This window comes from Macaca nemestrina, chromosome 14 (genome assembly GCF_043159975.1).
Source record: "Macaca nemestrina isolate mMacNem1 chromosome 14, mMacNem.hap1, whole genome shotgun sequence".
Taxonomy (NCBI): domain Eukaryota; kingdom Metazoa; phylum Chordata; class Mammalia; order Primates; family Cercopithecidae; genus Macaca; species Macaca nemestrina.
Window position 1 is genome coordinate 11,236,173 of NC_092138.1, and position 17,009 is coordinate 11,253,181.

Consider the following 17,009-nt stretch of genomic DNA (forward strand, 5'->3'; position numbering starts at 1 on the left):
GGTTTAATCTAGCACTATTGAGAGGGAGAAAGAAAAGAGAGAGAGAGTAAAGAAACGCAATCCATCCATCCATCCAATTTTCAAGTCAATTGCTATTCATTCAACAAATTACATCTGTATCTGTTACCTGTAATCACATGCAGTTGGTCCTCAAACAAAGACCAGAAGGTGACAACCAAGGTAAGCTCCATACATTAGCTGGCTCCAATTCAGTATCCTGGAAAGAGTCATGCAGAATTGCAGGTCACTTTTCAGAGGATGGTCCACTGGATGCCACTCTTACGACAATTTGCTTTGCTTTCCTATGAGCATTTTCACCCTCATGAAAATCTCTGGGTCCTGCAATTCCTTATGATGGTCTCAGTGCCTAATCCTTTCCCAAGGTTTCCTCTTGTTGCAGAGAAACAATGAGGCATTTAAGTTACTAGCAAGAGCTGTGTTGCCATCAAGAATTGGATTCTGCATCTTGTTTTCTTAAATACTAAATAGAAGTAATATTTCAGCCGGGTGTGGTGGCTTATGCCTGTAATCCCAGCACTTTGGGAGGCTGAGGCAGGCGCATCACCTGAGGTCAGGAGTTCGAGACCAGCCTGGCCAACATGGTGAAACTCTATCTCTACCAAAAATACAAAAATTAGCTGAGCATGGTGGCAAGCGCCTGTAATCCCCGCTACTGGGGAGGCTGAGGCAGGAGTATCGCTTGAACCCAGGAGGCAGAGCTTGCAGTGAGCTGAGATCGTGTCACTGCACTCTAGCCTGGGTGACAAAAGCGAAACTCCATCTCAAAAAAAAAAATAGAAAAAATATTTCAAACAATAATTTTCCTTAGTATGTTAAGTTGCTTTGCTGTATAGAACCTGCTCCTGATTTCTTTAGGTAAACGATTTTAGTGATTACAGATTATCTGTAAAATGAGGAATTATTTAATAACATAATCTCCAAGGCTGTTTCTAGTCCATAAATCTAAGATGATCTGAATGTGAGCATTTAGAATTTGAGCATTTGAGCATTTAGACGTGGTAGTGTAGTCAAAAGACAGACAAAAGTTCAAGTACCAATTTCACTACATATTTTGGACAAGTTACTTATTTTTTCTGGGCCTCAATTCCTACACCTCTCAAAACGGAGCCAATTATGGTATTTGCCTCCTACGTCTGGAGAGTCAGGTAGCAAAGCATGGGTTCTAGAGTCAGGCTGCATGGCCTGAACCACAGTCCAAGCAGACTTGGCTATGTCACTTTGAACAAGGTATGTAACACCCTTCTACTTCATTTCCTTCACCTGTAAAATTGGAATATGACAAGGAATATTTCATCAGGTAATTGTAAAATTATGTAAGTTAATGGATATTAAATTTAGCACAAAACCTGTGTTAAATAACCAACATTTAAAAATAACTATCGCTATCATCACCATGTCATCAGTGTAAAACAAGATTGCACAGATAAAGTACAGATGCTAGAGACGTGCACACTGTCATCCTCCTTGTCTTCCTCTCCCCTTATTTCCGTAAGATTCTCCAGCTGCAACATCTTCCTAACATCTGAGATTAAACCTGTGGGATCCCTGAGGATATGGAAAATTGGCTCACTTTTCACCTCTAATGCTATTCCCTGTACTCAATAAACACTCAGGGAATGAATAAATGAATGAATAAAAATGTTTGCGAATTAAGTGAGAGATGTGATAAATTGGGAAGTGATGATGAAGTGATTATACAGAGGGAGGAAGGGAAAAATTAATGGATAATAACAAAACTTCTTAAGCATGTGAGAAATAAATTAAACTTCCCCATCTATGAATATGCGTAATAGAGTCAAAAGTTGTATGTAGCATTAAGCCCATCCTCAAACTTCACCAGCAGTGTGGCTATCAGGGGACTTTCTGTGGGAGATCAAAGCTGCCTTCCATGATGCCAACATGGAAGCTTAAATGTTCACCTTATATATTTGTGACTAAATAATACACATCTAGATAGAGGAAAACTAAGAAAGTCACTATGGGTTCTAAGTGACAAGTGTGGAAAGCACACATCTATCCTTCACTTTCAGATCCCCTTTGAACTGCCACACCAGAACAAAAACAAACAAGAAATACCTGTGCAAGGGGCTATTTAAGAATGTCATATGTATATTAAAAATCTTGAGGAATTTCTGTGAGACGTCTGAAAACGGGGCAGATTGAGGAAAAACTCTGCCAATCACAATTCACTGCATGAGAAGGTGCCATTTTCTCGGCAGAATCTCACCAATTTCTAAGCGCCAGAGCTAAGGTCAGTCCATAACACAGCATTTGTAGGAAAAGTTTGATCCTAGCAGGCACTGAAGGTCACTTGGAGTGAGGATCCCATGGACACACTCACTCCCACTTATCCTGATGTTTGAAAGTAGGATCAGACAATAACCAGGGAATATGAAGAGGCAGTTAAGCCAAGGGGAGATGGGAGTCTCAGAACCAGCTGAGAAACCAGTGACAAACAGGAAGAAGGAACTCTTTGGAACCCAGGTGACACTGCCTCTAGCTCTGACTCCTTCCGTATTTCTTTCTATTTTCTGAAATTTTGTGTTAGTGAAATAAAATTGCAGAAAATCTAATCTTTCCCTTCTCTCTTTACCTACACCCCTCAATGCCTTAAAAATATTTCTTAGTTTTCCAAAAAGGTAAAATACAAAATTTTCTTTCTGTAGGAATGAGCAAATGGACACAAAGTGCCAGGCACAGAAATTAAAAATGTCTTCTAAAGGTTTTAAGAAATCAGAAACAATATCCTCTCAAGAAACAGAATTATTATGTGAAATATACCTGGAAATAAACTTAAGAAAGTCTGGAATTAATATTCTTGATAGGATTTAGAAAACTATTAAATAAGCAGTCATACGAGAGGGAAATGCAACTTGAGATAAGAATATAATTGTGTAATTTGAAACCCTAGTAATGGCAGGGAGAGGCTGAGAACATACTGCAGCAAAAAGAAACAGTGATGCCCAAGTTAACTTTCAGAAAAAGAAAAAAACATGTTATATTTGCTTTTACTGGCATGAAAAAAAACTGTGGAAGGTACACAAAATACAATAAAGATAATTAAACATTGTTGGTAGTAACAGTGGTAATGGGCAGATGGGAGTGGAATGGGAGAGAAACTTCCGCCCAAAAAAGAAGCTTGTGTAAAAGAACCTTATATGTCTGATCTCTGCTATAAGTTTACTATTTTAAATGACTGATGTTAGTGGGATCATAGAATATTTGTTCTTCGGTGTCTGGCTTATTTTGTTTAACATACTGTCTCTCAGCTTCATCCATGTTGTGACAAATGACAGGATTTCCTTCTTTTTTAGCATTAAATCACTCCCCCCACCTTTTTAAGGCTGAATAATATTCCACTGTATGTATGTATCACATTTTCTTTGTCCATTTAACTGTTTCATGGACATTTAAGTTGTTTCTGTGTCTTTGCTATTGTAAATAATGCCATAATGAATGTGAGTGTGTAGATAGCTCTTTGAGAATTTGGTTTCTGTTTTGCAGAGTATTTACCAAGAAGTGGGATTGCTGGATCATCTGGTAATTCTTTTTTTAAGTTTTGGAGGAACTGCTATACTGTTTTCCGTAGTGGCTATACCAATTTATATTTCCAGAAAAAGGTGTATAAGGGTTTCCTTTTCCCTGCATCCTACTCAACACTTATTTTCTATTGTTTTGTAATAGCCATCCTAAAAGGTGTGAAGTATTACTTCATTGTAGTTTTAATTTGCATTTCTCTTATAATTAATGATATTGAGTACTTTTTCATATACCTGTTTATGATTATTTATGTTTTTTTAAGAAGTGTCTATTCAGGTCCTCTGCCCATTTTAAAAGTCCGATTGTTTTTCTGCCGTTGAGTTGTAGAACAAACTCGTATATTTCAGATATTAACTTTTAATCAGATGTATGATTTGCAAACATTTTCTCCTGTTCCATAGGTTGCCTCTTCGTTTTGTTGTTTCCTTTGCTGTGCAGCAGCTTTTTAGGTTGATGTAGTCCCATTTGTTTATTTTTGCTTTTGTTGCCTGTGCTTTTGGTGTCATATCCAGGAAATTATTACTAAGGTCAATATGAAGAATCTAGAAATTTGTATTTATTTAACTTTTGAACAAAGTTAATGTGTTACATATTCAAAAAATAAAAAATCATGAAAATTTCTATTTCAAAACATGTTATTTAAAAGGTAATGCCAGAAGAAAAGATAATACTTTAAAGTGACTTCTAGAATAAATACAAGTAATATATGAGATACTGCCATTTTTTTCAAAAGCTTATAGCTCTCGACTTGTGAAACTGTGCATATGTATTTTTATATCAAAAAGACAAAATTAAAAACCTTCTCCAAGAAATTAGAAGAAAAAAGATTACAGATTTAGTGAGAACAAGAGCTATAGATATTACCAGAAGGAGAAAACAAAACAGAGAGTGAGAAGGTAATCTTTTGATTAATAGATATAATAGAAAAAAAAAGTGTATTGAACTTTTTTCAAGCAGGGGTGTCCAATCTTTTGGCTTCCCTGGGCCATACTGGAAGAAGAATTGTCTTGGGCCGTACATAAAATACACTAATACTGATGATGGCTGATGAAGTTTTTACAAAATGCCAAAAAATTATTCGTGATGGGCAACATTCGAAGCTGTCCTGTGGGCCGCAGGTTGGACAAACTTGAACTAAAGCACTTGTGTTGTTAAAGCAAATAGGCTCACTGGATATGAGGCAAAATAAATAAACAAAGACAGACATGGAGACAAATCCTTTGGAAACATTTATATTTTTGAGAGGATATGGCAAAATATTTCATACTGGCAAAAGATTCTCCTCTACAATACTAAATCATAGCTACTGCTTTTTCCTGTTTCCATCTTCAGCACCAGCAATATCTTTTTTCTTTTCTTTTCTTTTCTTTTCTTTTCTTTTTTTTTTTTTTTTTTTTTTTTTTGAGACGGAGTCTTGCTCTGTCTCCCAGGCTGGAGTTTAGTGCCACGCTCTCAGCTCACTGCAACCTCCACCTCCTGGGTTCAAGCAATTCTCCTGCCTCAGCCTCCCAAGTTGCTGGGACTAAAGGCATGTGCCACTATGCCCGGCTAATTTTTTTGTATTTTTAGTAGAGACTGGGTTTCACCACGTTGGTCAGGCTGGTCTCGAACTCCTGACCTCAAATGATCTGCCCACCTCAGCCTCCCAAAGTGCTGGGATTACAGACTTGAGCCACCGCACCCGGCCAGCACCAGCAATATCTTAATGGTCAGCATTTATCGTTTCTAAGATCCAGGCACTGTGCTTAGGGTTTGCGTGTGCTTTTTCCTTGAATATTCAGGACAATGCCATGAAATGGGAATTTAAGTATCAGACATGCTAAATAACTTACTCAAGGGCACAAAGCCAAGAGCTGAACTGATACATTCTGAGTAGATGATCAATGGTCCTTATCACTGAACTCTATAGGAATGAAAAAATAAGATTGCAGTTTACAACCCCAACTGCACATTAGAATCTCCTAGAAAGCTTTTTAAAATCCTGCTTCATTAATGGTGAGTCTGGCTTAACTTGTCTGAGGAAAGAGTGTGGATATTAGATTTATCTAATAACATTTAGATTCTAGTGTGAAGCCAAATTTGATAGCCATTACATCAGAGCAAAACCTAGGGAGTTTTGAGCATAAAAAATGTCCTCTAAGCAGGACTAAAGCGAGGTGAATGAGGTTCTGAGGTGCAAAATTTTAGTGAACACCCAAAGAGTAAAATTTTAAATTGGGGAGATCTGATGTTGCACTTGTATGACTCACTTCACTCTAATCTTGCCTTGTCAAACTCTATTTCAAATTTTTACATGTTGTCCATCATAGATTTTTGCATAATTTTTATTTTTAAAAATACTTCATTAAAGTATTCTGTCTCTTGATATTTTAGGTTTTGTTTGTTTGATTTTGGTTTTCTGACATGAAGAACAGGGAAAAGTACATCCACTCCATCTTTCTGGGTGTCCTAAGAGTTTTATATCTAATAAAACAGTCAAGTGAAAGCAACTGAAAGTCATCCTCTGAAATTAAAGTCTTCAAATAGAGTTTCACATATATACTCTTCTTTCAAACATTGCTCAAAGGGCCAGGTGTGGTGACTCACACCTGTAATCTAATCTCAGCACTTTGGGAGTCCAACATGAGCGGATCACTTGAGGTAAGGAGTTCGAGACTAGCCTGGCCAACATGGTGAAACCTTGTCTACTAAAAATACAAAAATTTGCCAGGTATGGTGGTGCGTGCCTATAATCCCAGCTACTTGGGAGACTGAGGCAGGAGAATCGGTTGAACCTGGGAGGCAGAGGTTTCAGTGAGCCAAGATCATGCCATTGTACTCCAGTCTGGGTGTCAGAGTGAGACTCTGTCTCAAAGAAACAAAACAAAACAGAAAAACGAAAAAAATTGTTCAAAGAAATACTATAACATATTCAAGAATGAGGAAGGCATAGTATTTTCATCAAAGATGAACAATGAAATCAGAAAACTACAAATAAGTCTAAATAATTATTGTTAATGTGAATATTAAGCATAATGCAAATATCAACAATAAGTCTTAAAATAGAAGACATATACTATAAAAATTAATGTGTATCTAAAATTCTAATATATAAAAAACTGGAAAGAAATGTAGAAAGCGCAGAAATGAAATTATAGTAAATGTATTACCTTTCAGAGAGGAAATGAAGTGATTCTACTTTGTTCTTTACAATTTGTTTTTTTCAAGTGAAACTCACATAATGTAAAATTAACCATCTTACAGTGACCAATTCAGTGGCATTTAGTACATTCACAATATTGTGCAACCACCACTTCTATCTAATTCTAAAACATGTCATCACCCCAAAAGGAAACCCTACACCATTAAGCAATTGTCCTATTCTCCTTTCTCCCAGCCCTTGGTAACCATCAATCTGAATTCTATTTCTGTGGATTTACTTGTTCTGGACATTTCATGTAAATGGAATTATGCCATACTTTTGTGTCTGGCTTCCTTTACTTAGCAGAATGTTTTCAAGGTTTGTCATATTGTAGCACACATCAGTATAACATTATTTTTATGATTGAATAATATTCCATCGTATGCATAACCACATTTTATTTATTCATCCATTCATTGATGGACAATTGGGCTGTTTTTACCCTTTGAGTTTTGTTAATAGTACTGCTATGAGTCTCCATTTTCACATTCTTAGAATAAAACATAGGGATCTTGGATTTAACAATGATTCTTAGATATGACACCAGAAGCGCAAGCAAAAAAAGAAGATGAATAAAGGGACTTAATAAAAAACAAAAACTTCTGTTCATCAAAGGACATTGTCAAGAAAGTGAAAAGACAACCTACAGAATGGGAGAAAATATTTGCAAATTATGATCTGATAAGGGTCTAGTATCCAAAATATATACAGAACTCTTACAACTCAACAGCAAAAACAAAACAAAACAAAAAACCAGTTTTTAAAATGGCAAATGACTTGAAAAGACACTTCTTCAAATAAGCTATACAAGCAGCCAACAAGCACTTGAAAAGATGCTCAACATCAGTAGTCATTAAGGAAATACAAATCAAAACCACAATGAGGTACCCCTTCACACTCTCTAGGATAGCTATTAACAAAAAGGGAAAATAACAAGTGTTGATGAAGATGTGGAGAAACTAAAATCCTCATATATTGCTGGTTGGAATGCAGAATGGTTCAGGCACTTTGGAACAGTTTGGCGTTCCTCAAAAAAGTAAACGTATTAAGTTTGTATCCTAGCAACATCCCCTTTCAAGGTACCAGTTTCTGTATTAGGTATGACAAGCTAAGTTACGATGAGAAAAGGTTGTTGTGCTAATACAGATGAAACAGCATGGTGTCTTAGACTAGAGTTTTAGCAATAGAAATGACAGGAAACGGTCAAATTCCAGATGGAACTTAGACATAGAATCAATAGGACAGACTGATACATGGGATATGGGGGGACTGGGAAAATTGGTAAATACTTTCCAGGCTTTTGGTCTGCATAACTGGGTGAGTTGGTGGGGGGTAGTGAGGGACACATTTTCTGAAATAGGAACATTTGACATTTGACCTTAATGAAATATAAAAGACGTAAAGTACCCAACCAAGCAAGTATTTCTGGGAAGAATATAGGAAAAAGAAAAAAGAGTAAGTGCAGAGACTTGAGGAATGAAATTAGCTTGGCTAATTTGTGGAACAAAAAGAAGATTAATGTGGCTATGCTGAGAGTTGGGAGTTTTCTTGCCACTGAAAAAAGGTCACTTCAGTTTGCCCTCATTAAAATAAGACTTACTTATCGTTTTAATTAAGTACAGTACTAATTACTGTACTTGGTATACCCAAAACAGCATGAGATATTATCAGCTTTAAAACTTGCTGAAATTGATTTGTAATTAAAAACAAAACATACCTTTAGTTATGAGGTAGATGATTTTAAATTATTTTCTGAAAAGCCCAACAGTTCTAAATCATTTTGTGTACATTTTTCATGTCTTCAAACAAGGCAGGCAAATACTGTTTTTAAAAAACAAGTATACATTTCAAAAAAATTGGTATACACTTTCAAAAAGTTCAAAGAAGTATTAAATTCAAGGCCTTATTTACTAGAAACAGAATCTTCACAAAGTAATATGATTCAAGTAATTAAAGATTGATAATATTAATATTTAATATTTGAATAATTCAAAAGTCAGCAAAATCTTATTTTACCTCTTATATTTCAATGTTGTCCAGGCCTTAGCTTGGTTAAAATACTTAGTTGTTAGAACTCTATAGCAAAACCCGATAACGCAAGTGGAGTGCTAAAAGTTAGACTACTGAGCCTAAGGCCACAAAACAAGGCAGAGGCTGGATGAGGAGGGTCTCACAGACCAAATCAGGTTGCGGGGGATCTGGTTGGCATGAATTACAGCCACCAAATCTTCACATCACATGTTCTGCTGTGTTAGTTTAGACACTGCCTAAGTAGGTTTCTACCATATTGAATTATTTTTGGCACGAACACCCACTTTCATATGCTAAATAAATATGTTCAAACTTCTCTCCTTCTCTTTGAATATAATGTTTCCTTGGTCTAATGTAGACAATCACAATATTTTGTATTCATAGAAAACTTTTTATGCATGAGATTTCAAGTATGTACTTTGGCAAAATAAACAGCTCTACTAATTTTCCCAGGTTCCTGATGTCCCAGTTGCATTGGAACTTGCAGTTTTCCTGGCAGGGGCAGGGAGAGGGGCCACTGGGCCAATTCAGATACCATTCTGCCTCTAGCCTCCCCACATCTTCATATTAGATAATATGCTAAAGAACTGCACATCGTACATTTTCTTCTGAGAAGTTTTTCTCCAGGAAGTTGAGCTTCCACGGAGGGTCATCTCATTTAAAGACCTTCCTTACTCTTCCTCCTACTTCCCCCATGCCTAACTTCCACTCCCTGCCCTAGTATCCCCAGCAAAATTAACTCCTTCCTCCTTTACAAGCTCCACTTTACTCTGCTGGAATCTCTACCATGGCTTGGTTGTCAGGATTATGAGCTTTGCAGTTAGAAAGACCTAGATGTGAATTCTAGCTACTCCATTAACTAGCTGTGTGCATTTGGGTCTCGGAGGCTCACCTCTAATGCAGGCATGACAATTGGACTGACCACAAAGAATTGTTATAAATATCATAAGAGACGGTATTTACGAAGCACTTAGGATGGTACCTGGGGCGGGGGAGGTGCTTGATCACTGGTAGTCATTAACAGTAGTAATCCCAGTAGTGTTTCGTCATTGTTATCACTATTTTGGCAATTACAATAGCTTTTTGTCTATACAGTTGCCCCCTCCCCCCACTCCCATTCGTGGGTTCCACATATGTAGATTCAATAAACCTCGGATAAAAAATATTTGGAAAAAAATTTCATCTGTGTTAAAAATGTACAGACTTTTTCTTGTTATTGTCCCTTAAACAATACAGTATAACAACTATTTACATAGCATTTACATTGTGTTAGATGACTTAGAGTATAAGGGAGGATGTGCATAAGTTATATGCAAATACTACGCCATTTAATATAAAGGACTTGAGAATCCACAGATTTTAGTACCCACAGGAGGTCCTGACATCAATCCCCAGTGGACACTGAGGGACGATTGGACTTGTTCACATATCTTTCTCTTCTGAGTTGTGGCATACCTTTCTCTACTGAGTTGTTGCTAAGCCCTGTAATGACAGGGCACTAACTTATTTGACCTTGTTTTCCCAGCACCTAATTGAGGACCGAGTGAACTCCTTTTGCTCATAGCTAGTGTTTTCAGTCTTTTTTCTACTTTCTAGACAACTTATAATCCTCAAATAATCAACAAATGACTCAGTTACAACCTCCTTTCCCTGCAAGTTGTTTATCCAATCAGTGACACTGACAGATTTGACATTCAGCTCAGGCCAAAAAGATAAGTCAAATAGGCTCACAGCCAACAGGAGAGAATGGAATCACTTGGAAAGCCTTAAGAAAAACCATTCAGTCTTTAGTAATGAGAACTATTTGGTTTTTACTATTTCTTTATGTCTGAATTACAACATCTTCAAGATAATTAATTTTACAATATTATATTATATTACAATATTGGCTTTTTCCCACCATTCCTTCCATCATTATTAGCATATTTGTATTCATCCTTGTGTTGTCACCTCATAGGGTCAAGATGGCTGCCAGTTCTCTAGGCATTACATCCACCATCAACAACCAAGTGGAAAGTAATGGACAAAAGGTTTTTTTCTCTTGGGGCTCCATCTTAAAACTTCCATTTTTTTTTCTTTGGCTAAAAGTGGTTATCATTTATACTCACCCTAGAGCACTCATTGGTAAAGAAGAATGGAGCTAGTATCATTACATTAGATCAACCAGAATTTGTCCACTGGGTCTGGGTCTTCCTTCATGTTGAGACACCTCTGCTGGCTACATGGACCCAAAATCTAGGTCCTTTGTGCAGAGAAGAAGGTATTAAATGCCTGTTTGGTTGGAAATGAACTACATTACAATTATTATCAAGAACTTATAGATAAGAACATAGAGGCTCAGAGAAGTTAAACAATAGCTTCAGCAGTACACAGCTCATGAATAAAATACAAGATTTCAATCATCAATGCCACCACCAAATTAAGCAGTTCTTAAAATATATAAGCCTTGCAAAAAAAGAAGGGAACCCCCTGGAATTAGGGCATTCCTGAAGAAGCAAATGAGTAGAAGAGTGAAGAGAAAAGGAAAAGTTTTACTTAGCTGTCTACTACAAGCCAGGTAGTATTTTATTTACGTTGTCTCAATATGATTATGTTTTACCTAGCTGTCTACTATAAGCCAGGTAGTATGTTATTTACACTGCTTCCAGACTCAGAACAATAGATTTTACAAAGAAGGGCCCAGAGAAGTTAGGTAACTAGCCGAAGGTCACACAGTTGGTTAATGTGGTACAGTGATTGAAAAGCAGGTATTCTTATTTCGCAGCCCATGATCTTTGCATGCCATTGCCCTGTCCTTTTGTGTAAGCACACAAAATGGGTATCTGGAATCAAAACTTACACCATGGGCGGGAAAGTCCAAAATCGAGCTAAGGGATTGCTAGGAGAAGGAAGGTAGATAGTAGATGGCCGCCCAGGAATCTTTGTGTTCCTGATATTGCCTGATGCTGTGTTTTCAGATAGGATTCATTGTCCTGCTGCCCATTGAACTGGTCCCTTAGAAACAACTCTGCTTCTGACATTTTCCCATGAAGCCGTCACAATCCAAATTCTTACTTATTTAAAACCAGTCATTTGTTTAAAGCCGCATGAACACCTTGGTGGCTGTGGGTGGCTGGGGGCCAGCAGAGTGATCTAAATGGCCTAAATTATATGGGACTCTCATTTTCTATCCTGACAGCCTGCCTCTGAGATAGAGTCTGGGTCCAAGAGTGGAAATCAATTTTGAGCTGAGGTGTGTTAATAATTACTTCTGTAAAGCTCTTGCTGCCATAGGTAATTCTCTCTGCGGGAGTTCTCTGTGATGAGGGATTAGATGAGAGATAAGAAGTTGAAAAGAGCAAACATCAAAGTATCTTTCTAGAAGTTTCTGTTGGGGGTAAGAATGGGGCTCTGTGGATAAGGAAAGCTTCAGAGGCAGGCAGTCTTGGTTTGCAATGCCAGCTTTGCCATGTACTGGCTTAAGATTGTCAAGCTATTAAATTTCTCCATGAACTTCATTGGTAAAAGCAAGACTGACAAAATTGACCCTTTGAATGCCTGTGGGCATAGCGTAAGGTAAAGCTCAGCCCATTGCCTGATACACAGCAGGTGCTGTTTACTGTCACATCTACCCAGGAGCTCCCTTCTCAACTGGCTCTCTTCCACCCACTTGGATCAGGACTGAAAAACTGTTTAGATACCTGCTCCAAGGCCAGGTATCTCATGCCCAGTTGTAGAGTCATGCAAAGCGGGCTGATGACATCCTTAACATTTGGTAGTCATCCGATAAATGAGACCCTGATGCCATAGGTCACATTCTGACATTACAGCTAAGGGAAGCCAGTTGCCTAGAAATGGAGAAACTGGCTGGCAATTAAGCAAATTTATAGATATTTCTAAAATTCCTAGAAGCCTAGATTTAGGGGGGAAGGAGGGGTAGAAGTCGTGGTGTATATTTTTCCAAAAGTTCAAATAAATCCAAATCCAACTAGAACCATTGCTCAGAGATGTAAAAAGAGAAGAAAACAATGAAAGGGCAGAACAAGAATATGTTTCACAGGTTTTCTAGTTGGGACAGCAGGCACACACACACTCTGTTTCTTGTCTCCATCTTCTCAGGCTGGCCCCACAGTCAGAGGAAGAACCGTCCTCCTCTGGTTTGTTTTTATTCACAGCCTCCAAAGGAAAGATTTGGGAGAACTTGTTTTTTGGGGGTTGTTTTTTGTTTTGTTTTGTTTTCTGTTTGTTTTTGCCAATTTGGATGGTGTCTCGCACTCTAATCCGGAAAGTGAATTTTTTTTTCCCAGCCTTGGAAATCAATGCCATTTTATTTATTTATTTATTTCTGTAGAAATTTTGCACAATTTAAATATGTGGTTCTACCCAGTGGATTTTCACATTGGCTTCATTTTTCTTTTCTTGCATAGATTTCCAACTTAATCAGGAATGGCTGGATACCGTAACTTTTTGGCACAAATAGCAGAAAGAAAGGGGGGTTAGAGTGGGGGGGAGTTCTTTTCTAGGACCGAACTGTTTGTACTCTTTGTTTTGATGGTGCCACCTGACCCCCCTGGGAAGGGTTGAGTTTCTCCACATCCATCACGCCTACAGAGGGCCGTGTCAAAAGCCCGGCCAGGCCTCCCCCTTGCCCGTCTATGGCTGATTATTCACTGCATTGTGTTCTGAAGACGCACAGGCTGTCACGGAAAAGGTGCATTCCTGCTTAGCCGCTCAGGACATTGACCCTTTTGTGAGCCGACTTTCCTCTCTTATTCCCGTATCTATGACCTCCCCTCACTGTTCAGAGCCACTTCAAGTGTGAGCTTGCAAGGTATCGTTTTTCCAAAAATGTTGGCCCATAACCGTCGGCATTCAGATATGAGTAAAAAGATATGTCGGTAATAAAGCCAAACATAACAATTAATGCGTCAGGATTCCAAAGCACATTTTGCAATACCAGCTTATGTTGCAGCTGATGTCAGAACGTACATGCTGTTAATCTAATGAAAGGGAACAAGGATTTCTCTAAGCCCTGTACATATGAAGACGCTGTCAGATCATCTGACTTTTTGTTTGAGCACATTGTGTACCACATTGAAAGTATTCCAGCTTGATTTCTATCCCTCTAAAAATTCTCTCCTTATCCGCTGAAGTCAGATTTGGATATATTCGCAAGGGAGTAAAAGATTTAGCTGATCAGAATTGGAGTCATTAAGCAGGCCTGGAAATTCCCTATCAGGCACCCACGCCAGTATTTCTTGGTGCTGCGTAGGTTAAGAATTTGGAAGGAATGGGGCAATGGGTCAAACAATTTCATCTCTAAGTTCTTTTTTTTTTTTTTTTCTGAAATTGATGAAGGCACTCTTTGCAATCACACAGGATGAAACATTGCAACTAACCAGATTGCCTTTAGTACCTTACCCTAATTAAGCCAGTATTGAAACTGTATATAAGCAGTGTACCAGGAATTGCAAACTCAGGTGCCCAGAGGACCACATAGGACAGTTGGAGGGGATGTGAGACAGTACAGTAGTGGGGACAGTGACTATCAGAGAGAGCATTCTTTTTCTAGAGGGACATTCACTACTCTTTTATCCTGAAAATGCAAGTACGGTAAGATTTTCTATTTTTTTTTTTCCAAGAAAAGTCAGAAATCTTGATGGTTGGGATAAATTTTTAAATCTTGGCTACCAATTCAACTAAAAAAACAATCCATGCAAGTAAAAGAGTCTGACTGCTGAATTTGGCCCAGATGATATTAGCTTTTAATCTCTACAATGGACTAGAACTTGGAAATTTGTCTCTACCCAAACAATGTGAAGCTCAATGAGTTGAGGTATAGTGGCCTTTTTCCCATGACTTCTTGGAGAGTCTGTCACTCAGTCCTGCACAAAGAATGATTCAAGATAAGGGCTTCTTACCCATAGGCATCCCGGGGTCCTTCACCACAGTTAACACACATTGGGTGTTGATTCAATGATGCTGCTCTTTGTTTTCTATGACGCTAGCATAAATTATTACAACCTTGGTGGCTTACAACAACACTAATTTGTTTCTGGACAGTTCCGTTGGCTGGAATTCTGACACAGTTCTCACTGGGCTAAAATCAAGGGATGGGCAGAGTTGCATTCCTTTCTGGAGACTCTGGGGGAGAATCCATCTCCTTGCCTTTTCCAGCTTCTTGACACTTCCTGCATTCCTTCCCCTTTCTCCATCTTCAAGGCCAGCAGTGGCAGGCAGAGTCCTCACACGGCATCCATTCTACCTTGCTTCCATCACTATGTCCCCTCAGACTTTGGTTCTTCTGCCTCTCCCTCCACTTTTCAGGCTGTTTCTGATTACATTGAGCCCTCCTGGATGATCTCCCTATTTTAAAGTCAGCCAATTAGCAACCTTATTGCCCTTTGCCATGTAGCCTAACATATTTTCAGGAAGGGCTGTTGAGATGTGGATGGCAGAACCTGAGGTTGAAGCTTTAAAGTGAGACCAGTGAGCCACTGGCTTTTAACTTAAGGAACCCATGTTCCATTGACTCTTTGGGAACCTTCCCATAAATGACAGGATATTCCTGGTGACTTACTACCTGGTTGCCTGTCTAACGTGAGGGCTGTAGACGGCCTTTGCTTCTTGTCATCATTTCTCCCCTTCTTGAGTTTGGGAATCACTGGCTGTTCCAGAGTAACCAAAACCAGAGTGCAAACAGCGTTACGTAGGGCAAGGAGATCAGCAAAGGATAAACATAGAACCAAGTGTTCTCAATGTCTGCTTTAAATGCCTGCTTTTGTGGAAGGTGTACAATGGTCTTACCATTCACCATTTTTGTATGTCATATGATATTTCAGTATGCCATTCATTCCATTATTTTTGCACTGAATCAAAGGAAGTTTTCTTCAACTGCACTTTTCTTCCCTAATCTTTGGAGGCTCATACTGTCCCCTGCAATTAGCTGCTCAGCTCCTCTGCCTGAAAAAGATAAAAAGATTCAGGTAGCAAATGCCATTTCCTGTCTACTCACTTAAAATCCCTAGAACTAAGAACTTTGTTTTATTTCTTTTTCTTTGCATTTTTGTTTTTCAATTTGCTAAACATTTATTGAATGGCTTCACTGTCTGTAACACTCCATTAGGGTTGCGATGGGGAGACTAATTTTCTAAAATAAATTAAATGTCCTCTATTCCTCGATCTCTTATTGAGTATACAACTGGGTAACAGTGGACACAGAGGAGAAAATGAGTGAATGTTGGAGAGCAGAGAATACTGCCTAGGGACTAAGAATGGATCTAATGAGCTTCAAAATATCAACTGGAATGTTGCTATTACAATGTGGTTTTCTCCCTTAAATATTATTTCGTGCTACAATTGAAAGGAGAGAATATTCCACGTTGGGTGAAAAAGTTGAAAGTAACGCAACATGGCAGGTCGGAGTCAGGGTCAGTGCTGCGGTGTGAATGCTGGGGCAATTGAGAATGGGTCCACCTTAGATTCCATCCCATTTTTTGCAGTTTTTGGCCAATGCCTTGATCAGAACTTCTTCTTTTCCTGGTCATAAATGTGTGCCAACTTGTGAAATTCAGAAGACAAAAGTACTCTATCAAAATAAAACCACAAAATTCTGAATGTTGGTTATTGATGTTGCATGTAGCCGATTTTATTGCAATTTATTTAAAAATAAGCCCGTCTTCCCCTTGAGGCTGAGTGTTGAGGAAGCAATGGGTCCTGACTTAACTTGTCCTTCCAAGCTTGAGTCGTACTTAGCACCTGCTAGGTGCTTAATGAAAATGTGATTTGGATTCTGCCCTTCACTCCTCTGAATTCCATTCTCCCACCAGCTTATGATACCGCAAAAACATGGTGCTAGGCAGGATTTTGGCCCCCATGACTTTCACCCCTTGTTTTATGCCTGTGATTATGTTATATAATTAAGGTTGATAATTGACTCTCAAATAGGGAGATTATCCTGGATAAACAGGGTGAGCTCTGGGTAATCACAGGGTGCTTAGAGTGGAAATGGAAGGTAGACAGATGAGTCAGAAGAGATGTGCAGCATGAGAAGATCTGCACCACTTCTGATCCTGAACTGTAGGGATTGGATCATGTGCGAGATGTGGAGAGAGGTCTTTGAGAGCTAAAGCTGACCCCAGCTGACAGCCGAAAAGGAAATGGGAATCCCAGTTCTACAACCACATGGAACTGAATTCTGCCAACAATCCAAATAATCCTGGAAGCAGATTGCCCCCAAAGCCTCCAGAAGGAATGA

General features: G+C 38.5%; 1 long non-coding RNA gene across 2 annotated transcripts in view; it reads right to left on the bottom strand.

The window, feature by feature from the left end:
- The window catches only part of LOC139358091 (uncharacterized), a 60,513-nt gene that overhangs the window by 10,321 nt on the left and 33,183 nt on the right, over positions 1-17,009 (bottom strand). Inside the window, exons 2-3 of one of the 2 annotated variants that reach the window (XR_011612366.1) lie at positions 14,674-15,715; positions 128-217 (exon numbers count right to left, since the gene is read on the bottom strand). This is a non-coding gene — a long non-coding RNA (uncharacterized lncRNA). The remainder of the gene's footprint in view (positions 1-127; positions 218-14,673; positions 15,716-17,009) is intronic. The other variant, XR_011612367.1, reaches the window with a different exon arrangement.